General features: G+C 43.6%; 1 protein-coding gene across 1 annotated transcript in view; it reads right to left on the reverse strand.

The window, feature by feature from the left end:
* CDS1 (CDP-diacylglycerol synthase 1) overlaps positions 1 to 23,935 on the reverse strand; it is a 661,805-nt gene that overhangs the window by 459,307 nt on the left and 178,563 nt on the right. The window lies entirely within an intron of this gene.

Here is a 23,935-nt window from a genome sequence, read left to right on the forward strand (position 1 = left end):
GTGAGGGGGAAGCTGCTTTTCCATTTCAGCTGTGATAGGAACATTTTTGCTACAGCCAATTGCAGCCTTTGGAAGGATGGTTTGGACCATAGGAGGGTGCTCCCCTCAGTTTGAATAAAGCTAAGCTTCTCCAGCGAGCTCCAACAAGAGCAAAACATGCGTCAGGAGCTGCATTTACTTATTTCAGATTCGTTTGGGTGGTATTTTATCAATCCAAAGTTGTAATACTGTGCCATAATGGTATATTGATTTCGTCACTTTTTAGCTCAGTGTGGATAGATCTTGCAAATCTTATGCTTAACATCAAAAAACTGTCAATTTTCCAGCTTACCATGGATGGTGTTGGGCTTACCCGAAGATTACAAATCATGCTAGAAAAACAGACATTTGAGGTGAACAGAATGAGCGTGTCGGTGGTGTTGTAGATGTGTTCCATATAATTAATAATATACAGCACATTAAAAAAAACTTTATAATAATATGCACATACACATAATACCATGGTTAAAAACAGTGCTCTGGCTCAAACGTGCAAAACTACTGAAATTCACCTGGTAAATTATTGTCACCAATACACAATATGCACACCATACCACGTGCAGTCCATCATGTTGCATTTCTGAAGGCTCTTTTGCTTCTGTAGCACTGGTGAATTGGCATTTTAAGGATGGTCAGCAGCGCAAGTTATGGTGCGTGTTCTATGCATTGGTAACTATAAATGAAGAATTTCAGTGGCTTTGCCCATTCAAGCCATAACATCACTGAAAAATACAGAGTTAAAAAACAAGTTAATTTAATCGTTTTCTCCATGATATACATTATTGGCAACCCATGGCGTTTGGCTGTTCATAACAATGGGTTGCCTGAAGGATAGGCCCTGCACCCAGCCCGCTGAAGGGTAGCCCCTCAGGACTGTCAGCCCAAGGGTCGGCTCCTGCTATGTCCTGGGCTGCCACCCCCAGGACATAGCCGTTGCTGTGGCTTTGGCTGCAGCCAAGCCACAGCAAACACTTCGGGTTTTGACAGGTCCCGCTGTCGAAATCCAAAGCTTTCATTTAAAGCAGCTCCTTGGGTGCTAATGCAATAGGACCGCAGAGGAGGCCTGGGGGCCTCCCCCTGCAGTCTCAGATAGTTTGTAAAGGGCTTGTTTTGAATTATAATTAAAAACACATTTCAAATACGTACAGGGACCAGATAGCCATTAAAGGTGGTAAGAAAAAGGGCTAAAGAAAATTAAAAAAAGATAGCTCAGCGTGAAAATCAAGGACTTTCACGCTGAGCACTAAGGGTTCAAGTCCAGCTGGACTAGCTTCCCTCATTTATTTTTAAATTACAAATGTTTAAGTAGAAAATAAAGGGTGATTTTGTTTTTTGCTTTTATCAAAAATACATTTTCATTTTTAAATTAAACCAAAATATCATTTTAAGTATATCATACATCAAAGACTAAAAAGGTCTGTGTCTCACTCTGTCTCTTTCAATCTTTCTGCCACTCATACACCCACTGAGACACTCACGCACCCACTTACTGACCCACTGACACCCCTATGCACCCACTCACAGCCCCAGTAAGACACTCACAGACCCATTCAGACGCTGACACACCCACTCACAGACCCACTAACACCCTTAAGCACCCACTCACAGACCAGTACACACTCTGACGCACCCACTAAAACAATGATGTACACTCTCACACCCGGACAGACAATTTGACAGCCATTCTCACCCCCAGATACACCCTCACACCTATTCTCACACCCAGAGAGGCCGCGGCCAACTCCCACCGTGCACTGTCAAAGGCCCGTGCACAGCACTGGGTGGGGTAGGGTGGGGTGGGTTTTGGCCACAGGGTCTGGCTGCAGGCCAGGTCTTGAGGGAAACCTCGCCTATGCATGGGTGAAGGCAGGGCACGGTGTGAGGTTGGGTGCTTATAGGGGTTGGCCTCGCAAGGCCCTGTGGCCAACCACCACCGCGCACGGCCGGAGGTTGTGCTCGGTGGTGGTTGGATTAACATATAGTAATGAAAATTACTATACATTTAAAAAAAACAAAAAAAAACAGAGAAATTCACTGAAAAAAACTAGGGTTACAGTGACTTAATAGTTAGGACAGAGAATAAAAAAAATAGAAATTCACAAAAAAAAACAAAGGTACAGGGACGTTATTGTTAGGCTCACATTTTAAATGTACAAAACCACAGAAATTCACCAGTTATGGTTATAGTATTATAACTTGTATCCTCGCTATGCACTGCTATTTACCCCACAAACCTGATCAAAAAACTGTGCATAGCAAGGGAGCGAGTTATAGTTACATTAGGGCACGAGCTATAGTTACTTGAGGTAACTCTAAATATAACTTGTGAATTGATGTGGATACACTAGCACATTCAAAAGCTCAATTACATTAAGATGCTGTTGCTTGCAGCATTCAGACCTATTTGGGTAGATTAATCAAATCCTTGAATATCAAGTTTGCAGTAACAATTACTTGTTAAATGTTTCATTTACTATAACCAATGCTTGTTGATTATGTACATTGTATTCCACCTGCTCCAACTGTAACTACCAAAACATGTGCTTTTCACAATGTTATCTGTATTGACCATGTGTCACAATCAGGGGGATAATTGCTCATTCCTTAACAAGCAACCAAATACCTTTCCACCTGCTCCAACTGTAACTGCCAAAACATGTGCTCTTCACAATGTGCTCTGGATTGAACAGGTGAATATTGAACATATGCAACAATGAGGAGGATAATTGCTCAATTCCTTAACAGGCAATCAACTGCCAAAAGGCACATGTGCACATTTAAGGATGCTTTTGAGTCTCAGACCTTGCTTGGCTTCGTACCTGTTGTTCTGCTCACCTGTTACCAGTCAAGGTGAGTTCCTTATCCTCCAGGCTGCCTCCAGTCGAGTTCCAACCTTCCTTTTTCTCCGAACCAGCTTCCAGTCAAGTTCCAGCATGTCTCATCCTCTAGACAGCCTCCAGTTGAGTTATGGTGATATTTGCCCTCCGGTCTGCTTCCTGCGGAGTCCCGGCTCTCCTCTTCCGACTTCAGCTGAAAAACCCAAATTTCTTGTAAAAAAGAGAAAATAAGAAAGGTGCAAAAACCCAGTTTGGGATCTTCTGAAATTTAAAAGAAAATAACTTCACTTCAAGGTAAAGAAACATTAAATGCCTAAATGAAGCAAAACAGAGCTCTGTCTTTTAAACATTTTATGACAATAAGAACTGGCGTAATTTAACGTTTGGGTTGGAATCCAAGACACTGCTTAGCAGACATTAAGGAATGACATTTGTCCTGTAACAAGTGCTCCCCTGAGAATTAGGAGATTGGAAATAGAGCAAGTTTATCAGAACTATTATTGGCAAGAGATTACACCAGAGCACAAAGAAGCCCTATAGTCAAGTTGACTTTTTTGAGTTTGGAAATTGCATCAGAGACTCTGAAAGTATTGTATAAAGAGGAAGAGACTTGTTCAGCCTTAAAGAAATGTATGCACAATGTGTCAACAATAGCTGACATTATGCAATGTACAATAGTTTATGCACGGTATTAATGAAGTAATTCTTTTGCAGCCCAGAATCCTTTAAAAAAAACAACAACAAAAAAAAACAGTATATTGAGAAATCAGAAGTCTTGACCCCAAAGACATGACACGCAGACCAGGGTCCAGCAGTCCAATTCTGCAGTCCACGAAGCAGAAGCTGGTATTTTCTCTTTCCAAAACTCCCTCCCCTTGAGGACTTGCAAGAGGGAAATGTACTCTTCATCGCAGTCACGTTTGTCCTCACTGGGATTAGGGAATTGTCTTTGCCCTATCGAAACGCCTGGAATTCAGGTGAGTGGCTCGCACAGAACAGGAATTTCTATGGTTTTGTATATTAAAAATGTGAGTCCAACTAGAACGTCCCTGTAACCTTTGTTTTTTCAGTGAATATATATATTTACTTCAACTGAAAAAAATAAAAATTGGATGTGATGTTATAGTTAGGGGGAAATTTCAGTGACAACATAATGCTTTAAACTTAAAAAAAAAAAAAAATGAAATTCACTAGTTCTAGTTATCTCAAGTTTAAGTAGAATGCCAATTGTTGCAGTGATAATAGCAATTATGGAATATAACATATCATGAGTTATATAATATGTGGGGTAATTAGCTGTGCATGGAGATGGCATTAGTTATTTGAGATAACTAACTGGTGAATTTCAGTGGGTTTTTGAACTTTAAAACATTAGAGACAGACATTTTCACCTATTACGTCACTTTTGTTATTTTGAGTAAATTTCTAGAGTTTTTATTTTAAACAAAGTGATATTTTATTACCATATGTAAAGCCAATCCCATGACACGCAAAGCCTTTGGCAGTGCACAGCATGGGGCTGGACACAGGCAGCCAGCCAACCACAGCCGTGTACCATCGATGGCTGTGCACAGCATGGGGTTGGCCACAACACCTGTCCTATGGCCAGGCCTGGTGTCCCACTCCCTGTGGACAGCCACCCCCCACTGTGCACAGTGTGGAGTTTTTCACATGGCCTGACTTGAGGCCAGGCCCTACATCAGACCCCTCGCATACAAGCAACCCCACTCCACACACGACCTTTAGGTACATGCAGTGTGTGGTTGGTCTCCTAGGTCAAGGCCACATTGAGCCAGACTTGCTCACGTTGGCAAAGACCCACAACATCAAAATATAAAAATTAAGCCTACTGGCTTTCTCAAGGGGTGAACATATTGAACTATATAAAGCAGATTTATCATGTTTCTCCAAAAATCACCAATATATTCAATGTATGTTTCTGTAATTCACACAATCCTACGTTTAATAATAGCAATTATAAAAATGTTTAATAAAGTTTTATTTAAAAAAATGTAAGTCTTTCTTTTAACACAGTTTTAATATTACATTTTGTGGGCTGAAAAGTCTTAGAAGAAAGACAAACTTTTTTTTCCTAAATTGAACTAACATGTCCGAGTCTTTCTTTTAACGTTTTTCAGCTCATAACATGCAATAATAAAAACCACCACAAGAGGGCCTTGAACACAAAGTATAGAGATCCAACTAGGGAAGCTTTAAAAAGATGCATTCAATGACCGAGAAGACGTACTGCTTTTCTTTTCTTAATGTTGCGGAGGTGCTGCTACACTCCTTACATCCCCACCCACCCCCAACAACATACAAATAAAATGCTTAGTGGTGCCCCTGTCCATTGTAAGGACACCACCATGAGAGCAAATACATTTTAAAAATGTAAAGATTCTGCAGGGTCCTTTACGGAGCAGTTATTAATTAGTGCACAGCTCCTGATGTTCATTTATTATTCAAGGTTTATTTTTATTTGTTTGTTTGAAAACATTTTTGTGGTTGTCCCCGTGTCATTCTGATATGCCAACACCTTTTTTTTTTGTTGAGCCACTGCAGAGGAAGCCTCAGGGGCCCCAGCTGGCACATACAGTGTGTGCTGGAGAAAGGCGGCATATTGTTTATACTGTGATTTGCCAGCGCCCACCCATGGCACCAACAACGAGTCAATGGGGACTATGGGAGGAGCCCCAAGGATCCCGCAACCCTGGCCAGCTCCCCAGTCAGCACCTTACTCTGTGCCGGCAAGGGGTGGGGGGAAGGAACTTGCATCTTTCCTCTGCTTCCACCAAGGCAGGAGCAGCATTTCTTTCCGGCTCCCACTGGGCAGGAGCAAAGTTATATTCCCTGCTTCGGAGAGTGTGGCCAGGGTATGCCCGCACGAGAACCACAGTGTACCGGAGGAAGGGCTCGCTGGGGCTGATACCGGCACAGGGCTGCTCATGGCACAATCCCCTTTTAGGAACTCGGCCTCGGGGGTAGGGGCCACTGTGGCCCAAAAGTGGCTTGGGTGGGGGGGCAAGACGCACACTTCCCCTTTCTTTTAAATGGTGTTTTGTGAGTGGGGCTGCAAGCCACCCTCCGCATTATTAGGTAAGCAGACATGGGAGATCGGGGTCACTGGGGCCCAATAGAGGCACAGTAAAGGGGGCTGCAGGCTACCCTCCCTCTTTAATGTCAATATGGTCCTGGGGATGGCATTCAAGACAGGCTCAGGGAGGAGGGTGCCACTTGCCCCCTCATACCCAAATACTCTTAATCAAAGGCCCTGGCCTACCCCGGGGTCTAATACTAAAGAAAGATGGCAGGCCGGCATTACCCCCCTTTTTTTTTATGCCACGATCCGGTCGGATATATATATATATATATATTTTTTTTTTGGCCCAAGAGTGGAAAGGGACACACATGCGCACACATTATTGTGCATGGCAACAGTGTGCAACAACAGTGCAGGCATAGGGGGGCACAAGATGTGGGACCCCTTCCCTGCCTTTCCTCTGTGCTGTTCATGGCAGGGATCTCGCCAGGAAAAGCTCAGAGGAAAGGCAGATCGTGATCAGAATGGCAGTGCCGGCATCAGCACCACCGCGACTGACCACAGCTCTCCCAACCACCGCTGGATCCAAGATGACGCTGCGGCGGTCTTGTGGTGAGTGATCAGACTGAAATCCTCTGGTTCGGTGGTCCCAGGACCACAGTACTCGTAACCCGCCCCAAGTCCCTGAATCCTCTAATTGCTGTGTGCACAATTTTTCTTCATGTTGCAGGCAGCCAATTTGAGTCTTGCTGCTGTGGGAGCCGAACTTCCAAGGTAGCAAGCTGGCCGGGTGGGCAGGGGGTTGGGAATGGGCAAGGGGGTAATAAAGCCACCTGGCCAATCAGAAAAATGTTTTTGTTTAAAATAAAATTAGGTTTGAAGGATCCTCGGACTTAACTGTTCAGATACACAAATATATTTTACCCCTAATTTCTATTTAAAAAACAAAACAAAAAAAAACTACTGAACTGATTTGCGCCAAATCAAAGCCAAACAATACTTTATTCCGTTTTACTCAAACCATAAAAGTTCAATGAGCCATTACAATGAAATAAATGCAAAGCATTCAATCAAAAAAAACATAAAATATATAAAAAGACAATGAATCATAGACATTAATATCAACCATTTACTGTTGTGGCGCTTCTCACTGTCTCAGGGCACAACTCGACAATACATCACCAGCGATTAAGGGATTACGGTAGCAAACAGTCCAAAGTTAGATAGAGATTGCCATTTATATGATGGTTATAACCCAGGTTCTTACGTTTAAAAAATATGTGAATATCTATTGAAGTTATATATGTATGACACATATTCCCTACACTTTACTAAAAACACAAAGTTTAAGTACACATAATGCAACGGGTCTCGCATTTCTCAGAGTTAGAACTATTAGCAGTTGTAAACTCCCAACCGGACTTTTCTTGCCTCGTTAAAAAACAAGGGAGATCGTGCTGCGAAAAAAGAGAAAAAGTAGTCCACAAACCAGACAGAAAACAGTGAGCCTTGTATGCTTTTTAGTACTTGGTCGCTATGCTCGAGGAGGGCTAACCACTGGAAAAGGCATGACGTATGCATGCCTTCCACTAATGAAAGCAAGCAGATTTTAAAAGGCAAGCCCACGAACCAATGAAAAACACTGACGCGACATGGGCAGAGCTCCGAGCCCTTTTCTAACTACTACAGCGTCTCTCACGCGATAAGCATGCGCAAGCGCATGCTACCCAGACTCGACCCTAAAAAAAAATAAAAATGCCTATCCCCCATTAAAACATTTCCCCATCTCCTAAACTGAACAAGAAAGCTGGCTATGAAGTAACTTAGCTCCTGAATGCAACTGCTGAAAATATACCAACGCTGGGCTACATTGCACAAAATGTGCAAAGTGTTTAATTACAGGAGTGATCAGCTCTCTTCTAGGTATCGTATAAAGACTACAAAAGAAATATAAATAATGTGCTTTGTTCCAAGAAATTATTACAGGGGCAAAGCCGAAGAGAACCACCTGTTCCAAGTCAGTGAAAGCAGATAAACAATGTACAATTTTCTGAAGAAATCTTGTTAATAAAAACCTATGCTCTGAATTGGTAACCATTGTAATACAGTGTTGGAAACCTGACTGGATGAGTAAAAGGGTATGGGCAGACACACCGGCTTTTTTTAAATCATTATTCTCCCTCTTTACCAAATTGGGGAAATTCGATTTCAGATCCCTTTTACACACATCAGCAATAGATTCAAGATAGAAGTTAAAGGTACTCTTGCCCATCTTATTAAACATGTTCCTGATATAATTTAACCAGGGTATTTTATCTGCCCCTTTCAGGACCAGGCAGTCCTGGATAATCATTCTATTCAAAGAAGCTGCAGACTTACTCCATACTTCTCGTCACAGGAGTAGGACGGAAATGATCTACCAAATGGCATAATGCACGCAATGTGGGCCAAGTTCAACCTTTCTGCAGAGTTTGGTATAATTCGGTTTAGCAGTTTTTGCACTCGCACTGTAAAAGAAAATGCATGGGGATTTTGCATTGCGGGATCTAACTCACGCACTTCAGGGGCATCCATCAAGTGAGGGCCAAGAAAAAAGGGGGGAATCCCAAAACACAGTTCTACACATTCCCATAAGGATTTTAAGAACAGAAAAAACAGCTGTAAACAATTACTTTAAATTTGCAGAAAGACCGATCTTTACTCACAAAGTTTGCCTTGTGTGAGTTGGGGAAAATCAGTTCAGCTGTTTTTGAGAAATTAAGCTTCCAAATATAGTGATATTTGCCCCATTGGTACTGCAGGCCGGTACTGGTCCCACAGTACTGAGCAATCTGACTAGCTGGCTGCACCACCAACAGAAATGTTGCAACCACCATTTTACAACTCTGTCCCCTTGTCCTGAGTATTGAAAATAAATAAGGTATTAAGGGGCAGCTAATTCTCCCACAGGACCAAGCACGGGCCTCCCATGTACCTCCTGTAAGGTAACTATAACTTAGGCACTTGGCATGCACTGTTAATTACTCCACATATTACATCAGTTATGACATCTCCTAGAACATCATTGATAATATCATTGCAACATTTGCAATAAAATTATTGATGAGAAAACAGTGCATGGTGAGGAAGCAAATTTTAGTTACCTTAGGGAAAAAATTATAGTTTCTTGAGATAAGTATAACTGCAAGTGCTTAATTTCTTTGATTTTGTGTGTGTAAAATCTGAACCTAACTATAACGTCCCTGTAACCGTTGTTTTATGTGAATATATACATTGTGTGTATATATATATATATATATATATATATATATACACACACACACACACACACACATATATATATATAAAAAAAAGACAGCTGAATTTATATTGTTTTGTGCGTGTAAATTATGATTCAAACAATTTTTTTTTTTTTTTTTAGAATTTCCAAGGTTTTTTAAATGCTAATTCCCAACTATAACGTCCCTGAAACATCTGTTTTTTTCAGTGTATTTCTATGTTGTTTTGTTTCGGAGCAGGGGGGTTGGCCCCAGGGCCTGGCTTGTAGCCAGGCCCTGCAGCAAAATCCCCACAGCCAACCCCCACGTACTTCAAACCCCATACCACAAGAAGGCACTCAAAAACATGATGAGTGAGGAGAAAGCAGTGAAAGCTAGAGAAAAACAAGGAGAAGACACACAAACAAATGAGGGAAAAAGCAAGGACAAAGCAGTGAGATTGAGGGAAAAGCAAAGAGTGGTCACACAAAAAAGGGAAAAGCAGAGAGAATCAGGGAAAAGCAAGGAGAGGATACAAATAATGGCAAAAAAGCAAGGTGAGAGCAGTGAGAATGAGGGAAAAGCAAAGAGAAAGCACACAAAACTAGAAAAAAAGCAAGGAGAAACCATGAAAATGAGTGAAAAGCAAGGAGAAAGCACACAAAATATGGGGGAAGCAAGGAGAAAGCAGAGAAAAGAAGTAAAAAGCAAGGTGGCAGCACACAAAATATGGATGAAAAAGCAAAGAGAAACCAGTGAAAATGAGAGAAAAGCAAGGAGAAAGTACACAAAAACAGGGGAAAAACCAAGGTGAAAGCAGTGAAAACGAGTGAAAAGAAGACACAAAAAATTTGAAAAAGCAAGGAGAAATCAGAGAAAGTGAGGAAAAACCAAGGAGTAAGCACACAAATCAGGGAAAAAAGCAAGGTGAAAGTAGGGAAAACGAGTGAAAAGCAAGAAGGTGGCACACAATTCGGGGGGGAAACAAGCAGAAACCAATGATAGAGTGAAAAGCAAGAAGAGGGCTCACAAAAAATGGGTGAAAAAGCAAGGTGAAAGCAGTGAAAAGCAAGTAGCGGGCACACATATTATAGGGAGGGAAAGCAAGGAGAAAGCAGTAAAATTGAGTGAAACGCAGGAAGAGGGCACACAAAAAAACTGCAAAAATGCAAGGAGACACCAGTGAAAACAGCAAAAAAAAGCAACGAGAAGACACAAAAAAAAAACAACAGAAAGACCGAGGAAAAACCAGTGAAAACAATGAATGGGCACAACTTAAGGAGGGAAATAGTAAGGTGAAAGCAGTGAAAATGAGTGAAAAGCATGGAGAGGGCACACAAAAAATGGCAAATAAACCAAAGAGAAAGAACTGAAAACTAGTGAAAATTAAGGGGAGGGAACACAAAAAAACACAGGTGAAAAAGCAAAGTGCAAGTAGTGTAAATGAGTCAAAAGCCTATAGTGGACAAACAATACAAGGGGGAAAGAAACAAGAAAGCAGTGAAAATGAGCGAAAAAAGCAGGCACACAAGAAAAGGCAACAAAGAAAGGAAAAGGCAGTGAAAATGGCAGAAAAAAAGCAAGCAACAAAAAAAAAAAAAAACAGAGAGCAAGGAGAAACCAGTGAAAACTAAGGAAAATCAGGGAGCAGGCACACAAAAAATGGGGTTAAAACAAGGTGAAAACAGTGAAAAAGAATGAAAAGCAAGGAGAGGGCACACATAGTACGGGTGAAAAAGCAAGGTGAAATCAGTGTGAACAAGGGAAAGGCAAGGAGCCGGCACACAAAAAACAGCGTGAAGCAGTTTGAACGAGGGAAAAGCGAGCAGTCACACAAAAACGGGGGTGGGCAAGGAGAAAGCAGTGAAAGCATATAAGAATATTTGCCCCCGGAACCTGGCCCACTCGGGGGCTTAATTGTTAACAAGTGCAGGAGACCGCACTTGCTTTTTTTTGTGAAAACTTGTGCCATGAATTTGCTGCCATTTTGTAGCAAATTTTGCCTTAAAAAATCCTTTTTTGCCTTGGCGGAGTCCCCAGCACCCAGTCTAGAGGATTAGGCTGTTTATACCCTGTCCCCTTTTCTTGATTTTGTATCTTTTTGTTTGGGACTCAGCTGAGTCCGAGTCCCAAAATGGCTGCCAACACTTCCTGGATGAAGTGTTGGCAGCCAATCAGATCTCTGCACGAGATCAGGAGTATTCTAGAATTAGTAGTGCACCTAGATATACAAATTTGGATTTCCTTTAATTTTTTAAAAAACTTCTGAAGACATAGGTACGACATTCACTGAGAGTTGAGGGTTCCATTCTAGATGTGTCAGTGGTCATTTCTCAGCTTTAATTTCTTTTCAAATTCAAACATTAAGGGTACATAAAGAAAGGTGATCTCACTCTTTTTACTTGTCAAATATTTTTTTTTCAATTTGCCATAACATTTTTCATTCTAAGTATATCATTCATCAATGCCCAAATAATTTCCTTCTCTCTCAATCTCTCACTCTCATGCTTACATCCCCTCAAGGGATTGCAGAAAGGGAGAGAGATTGTTACTGCAATGGGGTCTCCATACAATGACATCAAAGTGTTACACCAGCAAGATGTTTGGTTTGGATGTTATAGTTAAGTTTTGATGCACAGCATAATGTTGTTCTTTGTGGCCTACTGGTAAAGCCCTTGGAATGTCACTCAGAAGATTGAAGGTTCAACTTCTGGTATCTCATGGTAGTGCGTCTTTTTATTTAGTAGTGACTTGAATGTTAAACATTCGAAGTGATGGAAAATGTATGTATTTTTCCCATCAAAATCTTTGTATTGAATATCAGATGTCTGGAAACTACCCAAGGGCATTGATGAGAACAGGTGCAGGAGACCGTTTTTTTTTTTGTAATTTATTGCAGTGATTTGCAAGTCTGCTGCTATATTGCGGCAATTTTCTTTTTAAAAACATGTTTTTTTGCCCTGGCGGGGTGACAGACACCCCAGCACCAAAGCTAGGGGTTAGGGTATTCTTACTCTGCCCCTTTTCTTTTTTTTCCCAAGGCCTTGGTTGGCCTCTTAATAGGGTGACCCCCGCGTGCACGGCCTTTGGCTAAGGCAGGGCTGGGTGCCTACAGGGGGGCAGCCATTGGCAAGGCCCTGCAGCCAGCCCTAAGGGAATGCGTGGCATGGGGTTGGGTGCTTATAGGAAGATGGCTGCAGGGGCTGGCCACAGGCGAGATCCTGCGGCCAACCCCTGGCACACACAGCCAAAGGCCATGTGCAGAGGTGGTTGGCTTAATGTAAAGTCATTAAAATTAGTTTACATTAAGAAAACATAGAAATTCACTGACAAAACTAACGTACGGGGATATTATAGATAGGTTCTGAATTTACACACACAAAACCATAGAAATTCAGCAGTTATAGTTATTTCAAGTAACCATAACTCGTATCCTCGCCATGCACTGCTAATTACCCCACATATTACAACACTCATGACGACTTTGATAACTTCATTGATACTATCAATGTAATATTTTCAGTAAAATTATTGAGGAGAAAACTGTGCATGGTGGGGGCACAAGTTAGTTACCTTAGGCACGAGTTAGTTATTGGAGATAACTGTACCTATAACTATTGAATTTCTATGGTTTTGTGCATGTATAAGTTCAGAACTTAAAAATGTCCCAGTAACCTTTGAATTGTTGACTTATATAAGGGACTCAAACAGCTGATCTCAAAGAACAAAAATATATTTCTACTACAACGTTTCAGCTTCCACCTTCCTCAAGTAGTACGTAGTACAAAATGGTTTGCTCAGTGGCTGCACAGCTGACACTGCTGGATTTTTAAAAAGCATCATGAGTGAAGATTCCAATTGGAATGCGTAATCAATGCAGTTCTGAGAACTCTTGTACTACCTGAGGAAGGCGCTGTAGTAGAAGAACAAGTTACTTACCTTCGGTAACGCTTTTTATGGTGGATACACTAGCTACCTGTGGATTCCTCATCTTATGAATTCGTCCTTGTGCCAGCATCCGACAGAAAGTCTTCTTCCTAACTGTCCACGTCGACGAGGAAGTCATAATGGCACGGCTCCACGTGACTCTGTCTGACGTCACTGTGCCAATAAGAGGTCCTCTTCGGCGTACAGATTGCAGTTTCACCTCATTTTTTTCATGCCTTTGAGGCGAACAGGTGAGAACCGACCCATAAAATTTTTAAAGAAAAATACATATACACAAGAACACTTCCCATAATTGCATATATTCACATGAAATCTAAGTATTAGATTACACCCATAAATACATATATATGCATAAATAAATATAAACTTTTGCAAGATATCTATGCATTCAGGTAGGCAATGGGGAGGTGGGAGGGACCGTGAGGAATCCACAGATAGCTAGTGTATCCACCAAGAAAAGCGTTACCGAAGGGAAGTAACTTGTTCTTCTGATGGATACAACTACCTGTGGATTCCTCACCTTATGAATAGAGTCCCAAAGCCGTACCGCACTCGGTGGTGGGTGCCCGCCTGATTACACCAAGAAATCCTGCAATACCGAGCAGGCAAAATGGCTGTCCCTCCTCACCTCAGAATCCAAACAGTAATGTTTTGCGAAGGTATGGAGGGACGCCCAAGTTGCCGCCTTACAAACGTCCACTAATGGAACTCCTCTTGCTAGGGTAAGTGGCCGACTTAGCCCTAGTGGAATGGGCCCTGATACCCTCAGGGGGAACTTTCTTCGCCAGTGAGTAACAAACTTTTATACACAGGATGACCCACCTGGAGATTGTTCGTTTCTGGACCGCTCTGCTCTTTCGCTGTCCTCATACCCTACGAACAGCTGATCATCCAGACGAAAGTCTTTTGTTCTCTCCAAGTAGAAACTAAGAGCCCTCTTAGGGTCCAAACGATGGAGTCTCTCTTCATCTTTAGAGGGGTGGGGAGGAGGGTAGAACGAGGGAAGGGTAACAGTCTGTCCCATATGAAAAGGAGTGACAACTTTTGGCAGAAAAGTTGCCCTGGTTTTCAGCACCACTTTATCAGGGAAAAACATGGTAAATGGGGGTTTAACGGAAAGGGCTTGAAGCTCCCCAACCCTTCTAGCAGAGGCAATTGCAATCAAGAAAACAGTCTTTAAGACTAAGTATCTCAACGGGCATGAATGCATAGGCTCGAAAGGCGAACCCATCAGAAATGTCAAAACCAGATTTAGGTCCCACTGAGGCATGTGAAAGGGCCTGGGAGGAAACTTATTAACTAATCCCTTAATGAACCTATTTACAATCAGAGATTTGAATAAAGAAGGCTGGTCTGGAAGGCAAAGAAAAGCCGACAGAGCCGCCAAATAGCCTTTAACTGTAGCTACCGCACAACCTTTCTTTGCTAAATCAAGAGCAAACAAAAGAACATCTGAAAGGTGGGCTTTTAAGGGATCTTTTTGATTCTCTCCGCACCAAACCACAAATTTTGCCCACCTACCGGCATAAATGGATTTAGTGGAGTGTCGCCTGGACGATAGAATAACATCCACTACATCCGGTGGAAGAGAAAAGGAACTCGGGTTGCCCCGTTCAATCTCCAGGCATGAAGGTGCAGGCTCCGGAGGGGGGGGTGTAGAACCTGCCCCTGCGACTGTGAGAGGAGGTCTGCCCTGAGCGGGAGACGGAGCGGAGGGCACTGAGAGAGTTGAAGGTCTGTGTACCACACCCTTCTCGGCCAATCCGGTGCCACCAAGATGACTTGGGCCTCGTCTTGACGAACCTTCCTCAGAACCCGAGGAATCAAGGGTATGGGGGGAAACGCGTAAAGTAACTGGCCGCTCCAGGACATCTGAAACGTGTCCCCCCAACGCTCCTTGCAACGGATACTGGAGTCTGCAGAACGGACAGTGCGTGTTCTCCCGAGTGGCAAATAGATCCACCAGAGGCAAACCGCACATCCCGAAGATGTAGAGGACCAGGTCCAGATGGAGACGCCACTCGTGATCTACTGAGTAGTGACGACTGAGACGTCCGCACGTACATTCAGAGCTCCGGCCAAATGATTTGCTATCAAGCAAATCTGAAGGTCCTGAACCCAGGGCCAGAGTCGCAGAGCCTCTCTGCAGAGAAGGTACGACCCTACCCCTCCCTGTTTGTTTATGTACCCCATCATGGTAGTGTTGTCCGTCAGGACCTGAACTGACTGACCAAAAAAGGGAAGGGAGGAAGGCCTTGAGCGCCAAACGTATTGCCCGCAACTCCAACAGATTAATGTGCAACATCTGTTCCGCTGGAGACCAATAACCTTTGATCTCCTTGTCCCCCAGATGAGCTCCCCACCCTAGAGTGGAAGCATCCGATAACACTGTGGCCACAGGCGGTGGCAGCGAAAACGGTTTTCCTTGGGAAAGTTTGCCGTCAACTATCGAAGATCCGCCACAGTGTCCCTGGAGATCCTTATCGAATCCCCAAGATCTCCTTTGTGCTGGAACCACTGCCTGCGGAGGCACCACTGAAGAGCCCTCATATGCCAGCGTGCGTGAGTGACCAGCAGAATGCAAGAAGCAAACAGATCTAGCAGGCGTAAGACTTTGAGGACTGGAACTGCCGCTCCATTCTGAAACATTGGAATCAGCGCCTGAATGTCCCGAACCCGCTGAGGCGGGGGGTAGGCCCGAAACAATGTTGTGTCCAATACTGCCCCTATGAACAGGAGGCGTTGAGGGCTCCAGGTGAGATTTAGGTACATTTACTGAAAAACCCAGATCGAACAACAACTGGGTTGTCATCCGCAGGTGAGACAACACAAGCTCTGGAGACTTGGCTTTGATCAACCAATCGTCCAGGTAGGGAAATACCACTACTCCCTTCCTTCTGAGATGTGCTGCAACCACTGCCATCACCTTTGTAAAAACTCGAGGTGCTGAAGTAAGTCCAAACGGAAGGACCGCAAACTGGTAGTGTTGCGACCCCAACACAAACCGGAGATACTTCCTGTGCGACTTGATTATCAGAATATAAAAGGATGCATCCTGCAAGTCGACAGACACCATCCAGTCTCCTTCGTTCAACGCCAATAGCACCTGCGCTAAGGTCAGCATTTTGAATTTCTCAATTTCTCCTGTTTGAGGAACAAATTCAAAATCCTCAAGTCCAGGATCGGTCTTAGACGACAGTCCGCTTTGGGAATCAGGAAATATCTTGAATAACATCCCTGACCCCTTTCCTGCACCGGCACCAACTCTATTGCGCCCTTTGATAACATGGCCAGAACTTCCTGTTGTAACAGAAGATGGTCTTCTGAACAAAATGAGGGCCGGGGGGGGGGAGGGGGAGGGGGAGGGAGGAGTCGACTCCTGAAAGGGGAGAGCATATCCTTTTTCCACAATCCTTAACACCCAAGAGTCCGTTGTTATTGACTCCCACTTGTGGAGAAAAAGACTCAGCCTTCCCCCTACAGGAGAGGTATGAACGACAAAGTGGGGAAAACTAGGGCTGCTTCTGCTGTTGTCCACCGGAGGAAGAGGATGATGATGATGAAGGCTGCTGGACTGCCCCTCTAGCTCTACCTCTACACCACCCTCTAAAGGAACGATAGGGCGGATTGGCAGGTGTTGGGCCAAGTATTGGGACCTCCGAAAGGCAGAACCACGTGCAAACCCCCTGATTCTGCGAAAAGGTCTACAAGATGTAGCAGTGGTAGTCTGTAAGCCCAAAGATTTAGCTGTTGCCCGACTGTCTTTAAACCTTTCAAGGGCAGAATCCGCCTTCTCTCCAAACAACTTTTCAACATCGAATGGCAGATCCAACAAGGTGGTTTGGACGTCCGAGGAAAGCCCAGGGGACCTCAACCAGGCGTACCTCCTCGTAGCCACAGATGTCCCCGTGGCCCTGGCTACCGAATCAGTCGTGTCCAGGCCAGACTGTATAATCTGTTGTGCAGCCGCCTGCACATCTGAAAAAAGAGACCCAAAGGACCTCTGTACCTCCTGCGGTAGATCTCCGACCATCTCCTTAGCCGAGTCCATAATGGCATGGACATACCTGCCCAGTACACAGGTAGAATTTGCAGCATTGAGCGCCATGCTACAGGATGAAAAGATCTTCTTAGAAGACTGCTCCATCCTCTTGGACTCCCTATCAGTTGGAACCACAGGGAATGCTCCAGGAGCAGACTTCGCAGAGCAAGACGACTGGACTACTAAACTCTCAGGAGTCGGATGGCATGACAGGAAAACCGGATCTCCGGGAGCGCCTCTATGCCTCCTCGCTATTGCCCTGTTCACTGCCGGAGTCGTAACTGGCTTCTCCATAGATCCAAAATAGGCTCAGTCAACGCCTCATTGAAGGGCAGCAAAGTATCAGCACTGGAAGTAGAGTGGTGCAACACCTCAGTCAGCAGGTTGGTTTTCACCTCCGCCACAGACACGGGCAAGTCAAGAAACTCTGCTGCTTTCCTGATCACCGTATGAAAGGATGCTGCCTCCTCTGTAAACTCCCCCGGAGATGCAATGTCCCACTCCGGGGAAGTATCCAGGCCACTTGCAGACGACAGACCTTGGTACTCATCACAAGGCCCAATCTCACCCTCTTCCAACTGCCTGTACTCTTCCTCTTCCAGAAGTCATAAAGCCTTTCTTTGAGATCGAAGGCGTGTTTCCAAAGTCGGCGTCGATAACGAATCCACCGACGCCGAAGACTTCGAATCCCGGTAGGGCACAGGAAGAGATGGATAACTCCTAGCATCACCCGGCGCCGGGACGGACTCCAATGACGTCTTCTGCGGAGTCGGTTGGCAGGAAGGCGATGGGGCCAGCAGGGAAGGAGACATCATAGACGTCGAATGACGCAGCGATGGCGTCGGCTGACGCGATGGTGGAGCCACAGACCCAGCTGGTGAAGATCTCCCACGAGGAGACAACCTCGGCACCGATCCGACCCCCTCAGCAGGGCAAAAAGGCATAAATGGAGCTGCCCTATACGGCGCCGGAGAGCCCAAATCAAACACCAATGGCCCGTGGGACCCACCGGTGCACCAGCAGGAGCCATGGACTGGAAAACGGCATACATTGCATTAAAAAATGCAGCCGGATCCGCTCCTGGAGCCGGGAAAGCAGGATATTGAAGAGTAAAGGACTGCCCTTGAACCTGCTGCACATCAGGCTCCTGCGACACCAGTGAAAACTGAGGACTATGATGTGACACCTCAAAGACCGACAGCGCCGGAGATAACTACGGACTCCTGGGCTGAGGCGTCACTGTAGGTTTCATCTCCCATGTCTTTTGGCGTCGAGAAGACGGAGACCTCGATCGGCTCCGCTCAGACCAGCGCCGAGAGTCATGACGGCGTCGTGAATCATGGTGATGCCGCTTCTTATGCTTCTTTGGTGAAGCATGGGAGGAATCTCTCTTATGGCCCTTCTTCTTGGCTTTCGCCATGAAAAGCTTCGCCTCTCGCTCTTTTAGAGCCTTAGGGTTCATACTCTGGCACGACCCACACCCTTTAACGTCGTGCTCAGAGCTAAGGCACCAGATACAATCCAAATGTGGATCGGTCACTGACATCCGACCTCCACACTCCCTACAGGGCTTGAAACCGGACTTCTTTGGAGGAGACATCGTAACCACCAAAAATGCAACAGTAAGCAATGAGCCAGGAAGAAAAACCGTTGGCGTCGAAGGCATGGAAAAAAGGAAAACTGACGTCAGCATGCCGACGAGGACCTCTTATTGGCAAAGTGACGGCGAACGGAGTCACCTGGAGCCGTGCCATTATGATGTCCTCGTCGACGTGGACAGCTAGGAAGAAGACTTTCCGTTGGATGCTGGTGCAAGGACGAATTCATAAGGTGAGGAATCCACAGGTAGTTGTATCCATCAGAAATATATTTTTGTTCTTTGGTGAGATCATCTGTTTGAGTCACTTCTTTCTTGGATATTACATTTTCTTGTGACTCATTGCATCCTTTGGGATCCAGATTTTTGCCCTGGCTGGCTGTTTTCTTGTGATCCTTCATCTTCCAGTATATATATATATATATATATATATATATATATATATATATATATATATATATATATATATATACAAAAAAAGAGAATAGAGAACTCTGGGTAGTTCCCAAGTTTAGGTGGAGAGCAGCTCTAGTAAGGAGCACCCTGCAACACCAGCGACACTCTAGATTTGCTCACCTCAAATGTCTGTTTATCTAGCAAAGTTTTTAAGCATTGGATCAGCACAGTGCTATCCACGCCGAGCTAGATAGTGACAAAGTCTTTTGCCATTTGTACAGCAAAGTCTTCAAGCATAGGTTTGATACAGTGTCAACCTTGCCGAGCTGTAAAATGACAAAAGCCATTTACCACTCCAGGCACAGTATTACAGCTTTGGACTGGTAAAATACCATCCAAGCCAACCTGGAATGAGTAAAAGCAACCCCTGACACGTGTTTCGCTCTCATTAGAGCTCATCAGAGAGGTTTAGCTTTGTCCAGACACAAGGGAGCACCCAGTATAAGTCAAAACAAATCCCTTTCACATAAAGGTTAAAATGACGTTATAATTCGTTTAAATTGGGTGAAAATATCACTTACAAAAAAAAGAAAAAACACTGAACTTCTATACCTAAACTATACCTAACCCCATGAAGTAACTATAACTTGCACAGTGACATGCACAGTGCCGTTATAAATTAAGTAATTTCAGACATCATCAACGATGTTATCAATGTGATCACTGAACAGGTCATGAGTGATGTATGGGTATAGCAAAAACAACAAGATGATGGATGAAATGCTTGAATTAATCTCAGCCACTTGCAATCGCTTGGGCTGCATTCCCAATCCATTGTTTTTTTTTTCCACCATGCCACCCCAGTTTGGATCCAGCCATATGCAAACCAGTCTTGATCCTGCTCCCTACTAGAACAGTCCAGCCCAAACTGCCAGGCCAGGCCCTCCCTGGACCGGAAACAAGCATCCTGGGACCTGTTTTAGTTTATCACCCCCATCAGGCAGGCTAGCTTGAATCCAGGGGCACAGTGAGCCCAGGACCCATTGCTGGGCATTCCCAGCACACTTAGGGTGACTAATGCAAAAACAACAAGGTGATTAATGGAATGTTTGAATTAATCTCAGCCACTGCCAATTGCTCGGTCAGCATCTCAATCCGCATATAGCTGGGTCCAAATTGGGGTGGCATGGTTGGAAAAAAAACCAACAACAATGAAGGATTGTGATGCGACATGAGCAATTGCCTGTGGCTGAGATTAATTCAACAGAGCAGCCCTAATGTTCACGTAAACATAGGCATATGTACTTTAACATGTAACAACTGCTCATGTGAAACTCATTTAACGTGTACATATAATGAAGCAGGAAACCCTGCAGAGAATCAATCTTGAAAACATGTTTTACATTGAGACAGTCAACATTCTGTCAGGCCTGAATCTAAATTTCACAATGAAACCTGTACTGCACTTGTCATATTTGTTCAGCAAGTTATTTCATTTGCATATATAGATCACATAACCAGGAAACGGTTCTTCCATTAATAACCAAACAAAGTTGTGAAGAAGTGCACCTCAAGTGAAAAACATACAAAAACTGAGAAAAGGAGATTAATATTATTAAGACAATAGTTGGTATATTGGTACAAAGTCAGACAGATGTAGGTAATAACAGTAAAATTCAACACACACGTCATATCCCTATTTGAGATGAGCAATTGTAAGGTCTGTCTTTGAAACTGTCAACGGTGTTTCAAGTCTAACAGAGATATCAGGGTCTCATCAGGACATATGACAACCTGGAGGATGGTTGCCAGTTCAATGCAACTGATTTGGAAAAAGGCCAAAAATATTCAGAATGTTCCTAAAACACACCAATGTGTAAGGAGATGAAGGGATTCTACTTGCAGATTAGCATGAATATAGGTCCTCTGTAGGATTCTAGATAAAAGCAACTTAGTGCTTTAGATAAGGCCTGGCTGTATAATGCAGCAATTCACAAGCTACCTCCTAATCGGACAGACACCGAGATAAGATCTCAGCGTCTGACCCTTCATCTCCTTACACTTTGGGGTGTTTTAGGAAGGTGCTGGGTATTTTTGGCCCCTTTCCAAAATGGCTTACGTTCATTAACTGACTACAACTGGATTCCCAGCCGCATTTGTGTGTTTTTCCATGGGGTGCACTTTTTCACAACTTTGTTTGGTCACTAATGCAAGAACTTTTTCTTGACATTAATTCAGGGATTCCATCCATTACCTTGCTAATTTTGCATTTGCCACCCTTAGTGCACCAGGTGTGCCCAGATGTGGGTCCCGGGCTCATTGTTCCACTGGATTCAAGATAGCCTGGCTGAGGAGGGGTGATACCCCATACAATCAGTCCCAGGATGCTTGTTTCCTGTCCAAGGAGGACCTAGCCTGGCAGTTCGGGGGGGGGACTGTTCCCATGGGGAGCAGGGTGAAGACTGATTTGCATATGGCTGGGTCCAAACTGGAATGACTTGGTAAGCAAAATAAGACTTTGGCCTAGATCTGTGACTGGGGGTAAATGTTTGACATTGCTCAGTATTCCGTCCATGATCTGTCCTTTTTGCATATGTGAGGGTATAAACAGTGCATGGCAAGTAATAGTTACTTCATGGGGTGAGTAATAGTCACTTCAATTAGTGAATTTTGGTGTGTTATACCTTTGAAATGTTATGTTGTACACAACATTTTCACCTAACTATAATATCACTAACCTTTTGTTTTTTGTGAATTTATTAGTATTTTTTTGTTTTACAATAGCTAACTATAACCGTGTCAGTTTAACCTTTTTTAAGTGAATTTCTAGGGTTTTTAAAGTAAAGTCACCACAATATATAAAAAGCAGGCCTATTGACTTTGTCAAGTGGTGCCACCATGAATATACAAGCCAAGACTATTGACTTTGGCAGAGTCAGCACATCATTGCTATATCAGTCAAACATTTAAATAAAGCACTTGTAATCAAAAGAACACTGAACACGTGCTGGAGTATTTTTTTTTTCCTTTACACTGCTCAAGCCTCAAAATACAGCCATAAGACCAACAACAGCTCTTCAGCTCAACCGGACGCGCAAAAGCTCCAGGAACTCCTAAAAATATGATCAACTTTTTTCTGGGGTCATGTCCTATACACCTCAGGAAACACAGGGTTAATTTTTGAAAATTATTTTGGGTACTGCACTCCCTGAAGCCCCCAACAAACATTTAAATAACATGCTAGTTGTGCCCGTGCTCTGATTGGGGCACCACCATAAACGGCAATATATGCTAATTAGCCCATAAAGAGCATTATGGGGAACTCCTTGGCAGGAACAGTGAATGATACATTAGCAGCTCCAGACACGTTCTTTTTTATGTATCTTTTTTGTAGGCGAGGCAGTAGGTGCATCCCCACCTCCCTCCAGATCATCCAACAGCTTGTTTTATTTTTGTGGCCATGAGGGGAGCCCCAGGAACAGATGCCCTGCCGAGTAGATTACTCTCGCCAGGTGAGAGCAATCTTCTGTTCACTGCCTGTGACCGCTCGAAAAGGAAGGTGGGATAGAGTTCTCGGGTCACTTATGCTGCATGGCCCAGGGGATGGAGTCCCTGGTGCCACTTAATGGGTCAGGGGGAGAGGGGCCACAGGTCCTCTTCCCTTTTATTTTTGCAATATGCCGACCCCGGGCCCTGGCTACCTGGGGGAGGGGAGGTTTAAAATGAGAGGGGCAGGAGTCAGACCTTTAACTCAACTATGGATCTGTGATCCTCTGCGGATCTGTAAAAATAAAAATGTTTTTGACCTCTGGGAGAACCCACCTCCACTAGGCCTTGGTGGGGGTGGTAGAGTATCCCTAACATGCCCTTCTTCATAAGCTTTTTGTTTATTTATTTTTTAAGTTTTTTTAAGGGCAGGCGACTGAGGTCCCCAAGTGCTAAAATGGCTGCAGCAATATCTCTGTCGATATTAAGGCAGCCAATCCGATCTAGTTTTTTGATCTGTTGGTTCCATGGATCCTCCAAGGCAAGAAATTATATATATATATATATATATATATATATATTTTAAAAAAAAAAAATTTTTTAAACCCTAATTACTCAAAAACTACTGAATGGAATTAAACCAAATCACACAAAGCTCACTTTCTAGATTAAGATCTAGCTTTCTGTTGTTTTGGTTGGAGCCGTGTCTAATTTTCCTATGAAAAACTGTATGAGGAAAATGCATTTTGGGACCCCCTTCCCATTTTCTTGAATCCATTTGCCGGATCACCCTGAAACTTTCCAAGAAGGAGCGGAGGTAAATGAGGCGTTTTTTAGGAAAGCTTTGTGAAGATTTATCAGACAGCACCAAAGTTAAGAACAAACCAAAAAACTACATTTCATGTGGAAATGTGGTCCTACCTATAACTACCCAGTGGCGACTGCCAATGGGATGGATATATATATATATATATATATATATATATATATATATATATATATATATATATATATATATATATATATATATATATATATATATATATATATATATATATATATATATATATATTGTATTCACTTTCACTCACACTCTCCCATAATGCAGAGGTTCTAGGCACCTTATGCCTCACGCTAGGAGCCGGTCATCAATATAAGAGCACTACGCTGATCAGTGACACACACCACCACCAAAACTCTCCCCTTATAGTATTACATTGAATACAATAGTCTGTTACCCCTGCATTCCTCTCTCTTGAGGGTGCTACCAATCCGAAAATTAGCTTTGGCTCC

The sequence above is a fragment of the Pleurodeles waltl genome, chromosome 1_2 (assembly GCF_031143425.1).
Source record: "Pleurodeles waltl isolate 20211129_DDA chromosome 1_2, aPleWal1.hap1.20221129, whole genome shotgun sequence".
Classification (NCBI taxonomy): domain Eukaryota; kingdom Metazoa; phylum Chordata; class Amphibia; order Caudata; family Salamandridae; genus Pleurodeles; species Pleurodeles waltl.